Below are 8,702 nucleotides of genomic sequence, written 5' to 3'. Positions count from 1 at the left end.
GAATGTAACCACAGGATTTATTGGCGTGTTTTCCCTGTTGGTTAAAAACCCATAAAGGGGGAAAGATATGATTGATCATCAGTTTTCCTTCCAGTGAATATTCTTCTCTTTCACATCACTCTTGTAATGGATAGACCACCGGGCAGAAGGTAGGTAAAGACACAGGACTCGAACAACCAAACAGCACCGAGAATTCCTCGGCACGCACAGTGCACCACCCAGTCAGGGGAGCACGTTCACCAAGCTAGGTGACGTTCCGGACCCCAGAGCACACTTAACAAATGTAAAAGACTATAGATCATACTGAGTATGCAATTAAACTAGAAATCAGTAACAGGGAGAGAGAGAATGTCTCCCCAAAATAGATCCAAATGAAACTTCCCCTCATGGTTTAAACTGTTCTCTAAGACGGGTTACTCAATACTCATCTCAACTTTTATTTTTTATGTTTTCAAAAATCTTTAAACGTTTTATTAAAGACCAGCTACTTTAGAAACTAGAGACTCTTAAGCACTGATCTAATCACAGAGTTTGTAGACAGCTAAAGCAGTTGACATTGAATGTACAAAAACTAAATATGGGACAAGAGACCTATATTTAGAAAGATTTTAAAAAATCCATCTCTAGAGAGCAGATCAGATGGACTCGATGTATGAAGCAAACGAATCCTTCTGCTGGGGTTAAAGGAAGCAACCAGTCCACGCAGCCAAGAAAAGTTTCCTTTGCCTCCTGGTCTAAATGTTTGCCTGTAGGTTGGGTTCCGAGGAAGGCCCTGATCATGTGACCTGGTTGTCAGTCGAAGTCCCCTTCATTTTTGTTTTCTTGGCTTCCGGTTCAGCCAGCTCTGGCCTCGCTTTGCGCCCCTGCCCTTCTCACTGTGGCAGAGTCAGCAGCTTCCCACGGGGACAGAGCTGAACTCGCCCATGACTTTAGTCCACTGGGTCATCATCGCCTTCTTAAGAGGCGCTTGCTGCTGAGAATATATATTCTTTTTCCAACCCCCTGGCCCAGCTTGACCACTGCTCCGTCCACAGGGAAGCACTGCTCCGTCCACGGAGCATTCCTGGGCTGGGACTGGTGGGGGTGTGGAGGCGGCACCTTCTTGGCCGTCCCCCTGCTTTGATTCTCCTTGGCTGAGTCTTCTGAGAGCCCAGATGTAACTGCAGTCATCTGCACACTTCTGTACTGCCATTCAGTGCCTTCAGGCCTGCGAAGATTCCCCTGGTCTTCTGTGTGACAGGACTTGCCGGCGTGTTTGGCAGCATCATTCACCCGGGACCGGTCCCAGGGCCTCGTGGGCAATTTCTCCAGCTGACAATCCGGCACCAGGACATCTGGCTGCACACACAGTAGCAGACGTGAGGGGCTCCTTCTTGTGCTCATATTCCTCCCGGTCCTGGGTGTCGGAGCCGACAACCGACCAAGACACTTCAGGCATAGCTCCCAGGAGAAGCCCACAAACACAACGTCAAAAATAAGGGTCACGCAAAAAATCCCCCTTTCAATGGCTATTGCCTTCTCTCCCTTCTTCTACTGTAGAGTCCGGGAGCTGAGGACTCACATTCCCGGCTCCTCTCGTTGCCAGGGGTGGCCATGTGACAGAAGGCGGACATAGCTCATGTCACTGAGGACTTTTGAGAAAGCCTTTCATCCCCAGTTACAGGGGCCATTCCTTCTTTCTCTGCTTCCTCCAGCCCTCTTTCCTTCCCCAATGTGACGCTTGAGTCACAGTGATTGTCCTGTGAGGGCGAGGGGAGGCCAAGGGATCTGCATAGACTTTAGCCCTGACCCTGGAGGAGGACAAATAAGCGCCCCTTGGGGCTCCTGTTGCAGAGAAAGCAAGCTGCCTGCACGAGCTCCTCGTGGCCTTCGCTCACCTGTAGGCGGGTGCGCCCGGTCCTACATAGCGCACCCCCCCCAGATGCTCAGTGCAGGTCTCACAAACCACGGCTCTCTGGGGGCTCCATAAAGAGGTGAAGGGAGAAGGGAGAGCGCTAGCTCACGGTGACGGGAGCGGGGCAACGGGAGGCTGGAGTGAGAGCAGGAAGCGGAGGGCCGTGCGCGCACGCACACACGCACAGGCACGTGCACACGCACACTCATGCACACACATGCACGGGCACATGCACACGCACACTCATGCACACACACACATGGGCACGTGCACACACACACAGGCATGAGCACACCGCACACACATGCACACATGCACAGGAGCGCACACACACACACACACACAGGCACACACACGCCCAGGAGCACACACACAGGCGCACGCACACACGCACACACGTGCACACACACGCCCGGGCGCATGCACCTGGGCCCTGCTGCTGCAGGAGCTATGTAACCGAGGACTAAACTCTGGGAGGAGCATTTCGGGAATTCCATAAATTCCAGGTGGTTAAGGCATGTTCAAGTGCAGACACACTGAGTGACTCCTGCCTAATTTTTGTCCTTAAACACACACATTTTGCCCCAGTGATTGCAAATCCAGATCACAATTATTCTGATGGGAAGATCATGAAAATGGTGTAAAATGGTTCTTCGTATGCACATTTTTTTGGAAAACAGACACAATTATTCACAAGCATCTCACTGAAACAAACGAGCCAGGGTTGGTAAGTGGAGGTGAGAAAATGCTCATTTTCTGTGAGCATTAAATACAATACATGTGTTGCCTTATTTACTGAGCTTCTCTATTATTTTACACACCCATACACATCCAATTTCAATTATTCAACTGTGTTCCTTTCTAGAAGGTTTAAGTTTCTCAGCCATGAAATCTTCCATTATGAGTTTAAGAACTTAATCTTTAGTGTAGGAGGGACAGGGTCAGATGGAGGAAATGCTATGCCTGTGTTCCCAGGCGACTGACGTGAGCATGCATGAAGAGAGAGACAGAGGGTGGCCCCCAGGAGGCCCTTGGAGCCATTCCCACTCTTGACCGAGGAGCTTGCTCTCCCAGGCAGGCCGGGAACCACAAGCGTACAGAATGACCTTTGTCAGAACATTCCATGGTGGGTGGGTAGTGAAGAGTCAGTGACCCTGGAAGGCACACGGTGTGACAATTGTGTACCAGTCACCTCCATTCATGAACAGCCCCACCCGTTTCTGCCCCAGAACTTGTCAAATATGATCAGTCTCCAGGTGTGTCATTAAAGTGGTGAGAAAGCTATGCTTTGTCATCCCTGTCTCCGCCTTGAACCTCTCACTTTGTTGCTTGGTCCTAGTGGCCAGGTGTTGACTTGGATTCTAAGTAGGATGCCAGTTCACCCCAAGTTGCCCTGGACGTCCCTGGATTTAGAGTGAAAGTCCCTCATCCTGAGGAAGGTCTCAGTTCTAGGAGAACTGGAAAGCTCGTCGCCTTGTCCCTGGGCAAGCTGCAGGTGCATGAGAGCTATTGAGGGCACAGAGCTTAACCTTGGAGGGTCTTGAAAATGCCACACAGGGACGTGGCCCAGCATTGCCTGAGGTCCAGGCTCTGATCTCTGGAACCTACCCAGGACCTAGCTGCTAGCATGGGCAGCTGGAGTTGACTTTCTTATGTCTGAAAGCCAACTTTATAACAAATAACAAAACCTATTATAATAAAACATTATAATATAACTTATTATAATAAAAGTTTATTACAAAAACTTGAAGAAGAAACTAACCAAATAAATATTAAGTTAGCTAAAGAAGACAAAATTAGCAAGTGCTTAAAGAGCATAGGAACTTTTCCCAAGGGAGACTATCTCTTTGGAAACCACAAATGCACACATTGAAGTGAGGTTTAATGTTTCAGCAGAAACTGAAGTGAATGAGTGAAGGAACTAAAGGAAATGAAGAACCTCTGAGGAAATTAACTCTAGAAGGGAGAGGCAGTTTTAAGACAGCAGAGTTTTCCAAGCAGATGAAAGCATGAGAGCTGCCCTTAAAGTGCCAGATACTATAGAAAACAAGCTATAGCTCTAAGAGAAATGGAAAGATTCCTCAGTTCTTTGAAAAGCCCGCTGATTGCCCTTGAAAACAAAGCTCCTACTAAGTGGTTGACAGCTCTGGATGCTGAGACTGGTCAAAGAATATACACAAATAACCAATAAGTTCATGAAAGGATGCTAACATCACTAGCCATTTGAGAAATGCATATCAAATCCACTTAGAATGCCTTTTATAAAAAAAAAAAAAAAAAATCAGAAAATAACAAGTGTTGATGAGCATGTAGAGAAGTTGAAAGCCTTGTGCACTGTTGATAGGAATGTAAAATGGTGCAGCCACTGTGGAAAACAGCACAGAAATTCCTCAAAATTTAGAAACAGAACCACCATATGGCCCAGCAGGTCCACATGCCCAAAAGAACTGAAGCGGAGAATCTGATATTTTTATACTCATTTTCACAGCAGCACTATTCACAACAGGCAAAAGGCAGAAGCAACCCTGTCCATTGACAGATGAATGGATAAACAAAATGTGGTCCAGCCACACAACGAAATATTGTCCGGCCTGACAAGGAAGGCAACTCTGATAAGTGCAACACCATGCATGGACCTTGAGGACATTTTGCAAGTGAAACAAGGCGGCCAAGAAAGAACAAATAGTGTAATTCCACTTATGTGATGTCTTTAGAACAGTCAGATTCATAGAGAGAAAAGATGGAATGATGGTTGCCAGAGCCTGAGGGGAGGGAGAACGAGGAGTTGTCCTCTAATGGGGAGAGAGTTTCAGTTTAGTATGAGAAAGTTCTGGAGACGATGGTTGCACAGCATTGTGAGTGTACTTACTGCCACTGAGTGTACACTTAAAAGCATTTAAAATGATACTTTTAATGTATATAGATAATGTATATTATATATATTTAATGTATATGTAATTATAATATCTATAATTATTTTTTATGTATGTTAGATATATAATACTGACCCAAGGATATGTTTTTATTGATTTTAGAGAGAGAGGAAGGGAGAGAGAGACAAACACTTATATGTGAGAGAGAAACATTGATTGGTTGCCTTCCATAGGCGCCCTGACGGGGGGATTAAACCCACAACCTAGGTATGTGCCCTGACCAGGACTCGAACCTGCGACAGTCTGGTGTACAGGATGATGCTCCAACCAATGGAGCCACCTGGCGGGTTACTGTTTCGGGTCTTTGTTATTTGGGTGAATCTATTAATCTAACAACTGAGCTACTACCAAGAGTCCAGTCCTGTCACATGATGACTCCCCAGTGTGGTGACAGGGCCTCTGAGGCTCACTCCACCCAGTGTCCCGATTCTCCCTCATGGAGGAACCGCCTCGGGTCACCTTCCCCGTGCTCCCCGCACTCTGCAGGCTCCTCGCCACGCACACTGGCTCCTGTGAGACTCAGGCACGGCCGGCTCATCAGAAAGGCCCAGGCTTCGCAGCAGACGGCCAGGGTACCCCGTGTCCACTTTCCTGCTGTGGGAATTAGGTGCAGCCATCATTTCTCTTATCCTTGATTTTCTCATCTTTAAAATCAGAAATAACACTGTTTGCTTTGCACAGTTGTGAGGAATATTGTTTGTAAAGTACTTAACTATAGAGATCGTGTTCAGTAAATGTTAAACTCTTTCTCTTTTTGAGCGCAGGGAATGTGATGTACTCTCTTACTCCTCTTAGTAGAGTTATGGCTGAATTAAAGGAGATCAATAAAAATGTATTAAAGGAAGGGGGGGAAGTTCAATGATGTGGGTCATTTAATGGTAGCAGGAATGGAACAAATGTGAAATTCAGAATTTCTCAAAATGAGTCCAAGGAAAAATAGGTTTAAGGCATTGAATGGATATTTCTTGACAAAAAAAGTTGCATGGTCCACCTACCTGCACTGGCATACTTCAGATAAAGGGGTCACTGCAGGCCTTTCCGAGCCAGATCTGGGTTATTATTTGAGTTAAGTGTTTGATGTTCCATTTTCTCTATTAGGAGAAAGCCCTTCATTTTCTCATGACAGATTGGAGTGCCTGGGGTTTACTTGATTTCAGGATTGCCAGGCAAGGTGGAAACTGGAAAATCTCCAAACTGGGGACCATTCTCTACTGTACTGATGACTTCAGTGTCACACTAGGGAGCAGGTGCCCTGTCATCATCTTGAGAGGATGGTCTTGGCCTCCACTCCACGGACCGAAGCCTGTACCACCTCTGGTCCTGCACTAATGTACACAGGAATTGTGAGGGAGGGCGAGGGAGGCCTTGCTCCCCTGTCCACTCTGTCATTGTCACCCCACACCCATGCAGATGTGGACTTCCTATTGGCCAGCGTCCAGGAGGAAGTCACACCCAAGGAATTTAACCAAAGAAGGCTTAACAAAGGGATAATTACAGAGCAGGTGTGGCTGAGTACACAGAAACTGTGCCTTTCTGCAGCTATGACTTTAATAGCTTCTTTTAAAGCCCCAACTGCACCATGATGGGAATGTTCAGAGAGCACTTGGATACTCGTGGCTTGGCTTTTCTTGGCCAGCATCTCCCCAGATTTACAAATGGATAGTCATTGGCTTTATTTCTAATATGAAGTCCACAAGATCATGCTTAATATTATGCTAACAACAAGCCTGATTTGGCCCACAGAGGATTCTCCTGATCTCCAAGTACTGCTTTCAGTTACTGTCTCGGTTAAATAAAAAGGCAGAGTCTGTAAGAGACACAACTGGTAAGCACTGGGCCTTTGCAAGGCATGGAAATAAAAAATGGAAATGCAATTCCCAAGGTGTGCCAGATGCACAAATTGGAATCTGCTGTCCACCTCTTTGGGGGCTGTCTTTCAAACACACACCTTCCAGTTTTCATTTACAGCCTCAGAAATTCATTTGTTATTCCCAGATGGACCTGTGTCCAAGGCTCCGAAATGACACCTGTAAGAAAATCATAGGAAAGTGAGAAAAGGAGATGCTCTCTCCCATACGATTTCCATCCTTTTGGACAGAGCCCCCTATTACTCTGACCTGTCAAGCCACACGAGGATTGATGGTGGGATATTGGAGATGTAGACCAGCCTAGTGGGGAGGGCTCCATCACAAATCAGACTGGTCGTTTCAGGGTGTGGGTTTGGGATAGAAGTTCAGAAATAAACAAGAAGGTTTGAACAGAGAAATTTATCAAAATTATAGAGTATCTGGTTCTAAATTTTATAAATATTTTAATGAGAAATGAAAAGTGAAAGTTAATTTCCAGGTTGTTTTTGGTTTTCCATATATAAAATGGATAGTAATAGTACTTTCTTCCCTGGAGGGTTTTAAGACTAAATGAGTATTAATCTATCTCAATCTTTTGTTGAATGAGGCAGAGGATAGACAGACAGACAGATGATAGATGATAGATAGATAGATAGATAGATAGATAGATAGATAGATAGACAGATGATAGATAGATAGATAGATAGATAGATAGATAGATAGATGATAGATAGATAAATAGATAGATAGATAGATAGATAGATAGATAGATAGCCAGATAGATGAGTAGGGAAGGAGATGATAAATAATATGGATACATAGATAGAGACTGACAGCTATTCAGTTTTTGGTGAATGCTAAAGCTGAGCTCAATGTTCATCATCGTCTAGGTCTTCAGTCAATGTTTATTGAATCTATGGACTATCAGAACAAAGCTGAGTTTTGTTTTTAACTTTCAGTCCTTAAATTTTACAGATTGACACTTAATATTTATTTTTAAAAAACAGGATGGAAATTAGATTTACAAAAGACATTTCCACTGATCAGTTCCACAGATTATTAAGCACACAGTAGTTACCAGAACGAGTCCCTTCTGCCGGCCACAGAGAGGACCCCCTCCACAGGGCCTAGCCGCCCCCTGAGTGAGGAATCCGCTGGGACACTGAGAGGCACAGCTCCGCCGCCCGGAGGGAAAGGGCTTACGGGAGTCCTGCGGGGCGGAGTATTCAGGGAGCGTTTCCTGTACAAACTGGTGTGTGTAATTGGAACTCGTATCTTATTAAATTACCTAACTTGGTCATTTAACCTGGTTTAATGACTCTACTCAGCTTCCAGCGACAATGATATTCATAATGATGGTTGCCAGCACTTAACTATGTACAAGACTAAGTGATCTGCGCGCATTCATGCATTTAATCTTCTCAAAAGTCTTGTGGGTTAGGTACTATTAGCCTCCCCCCTTCACAGAGGTTGGGAACTTAACGCCTCATACCCAATACCTGATCATCCAGAATTCAAGCTCGCAGGGCTGGGAAGTGCCTTTTCATGAAGTTAGTACAAAGCCACTAAGTGCTTACTTCAGACCAGCAGAAGGCTAAGGTGCTTAAAGATACACCTGTGCACAAGGTAGGTAAAGCTCCATCACGTCCTCAGAGATGAAACTCCAGCCAGGACGTAAAGTGACATGAGCAGGTGGTGGTGACAAAGCGTGGCGGGGGCTGTGCCGCTGGCAGACGAGGGCCTAGGGCAGCCCCGAGGCCCCAGGTGAGCGCTGGGCAGCTGCGGCAGCCAGGTGAGGGGCACTCAGGCTCGCCGCGTTTCCAACAGGATGCGAACCTGCGTCGCGGCCTCGGCAGCTCAGTGGGGTCGGCCCTGCCTCCCACTGGAACCTCCTCGGGCCACATTTCCGTGTCCTCTCTTTGCTTCAGCACCCCACCTGTTGCCCGAACATGCCAAGGTCTCTCCTGACTTATGTCTCTGACACATGCTCTTCCTCTGCCTGAAATGCTCTTTCGTCTCCTTCCAAAG

General features: G+C 46.3%; 1 pseudogene; it reads right to left on the bottom strand.

Moving 5' to 3' along the window:
* Positions 1 to 776: 776 nt before the first annotated feature.
* Positions 777 to 1,438, bottom strand: LOC107539492 (STING ER exit protein pseudogene; annotated as a pseudogene).
* Between the last annotated feature and the right edge of the window lie 7,264 nt (positions 1,439 to 8,702).

Source organism: Miniopterus natalensis, chromosome 16 (genome assembly GCF_054644295.1).
Source record: "Miniopterus natalensis isolate mMinNat1 chromosome 16, mMinNat1.hap1, whole genome shotgun sequence".
NCBI lineage: Eukaryota > Metazoa > Chordata > Mammalia > Chiroptera > Miniopteridae > Miniopterus > Miniopterus natalensis.
This window is presented reverse-complemented; position numbering and strand designations above follow the sequence as displayed.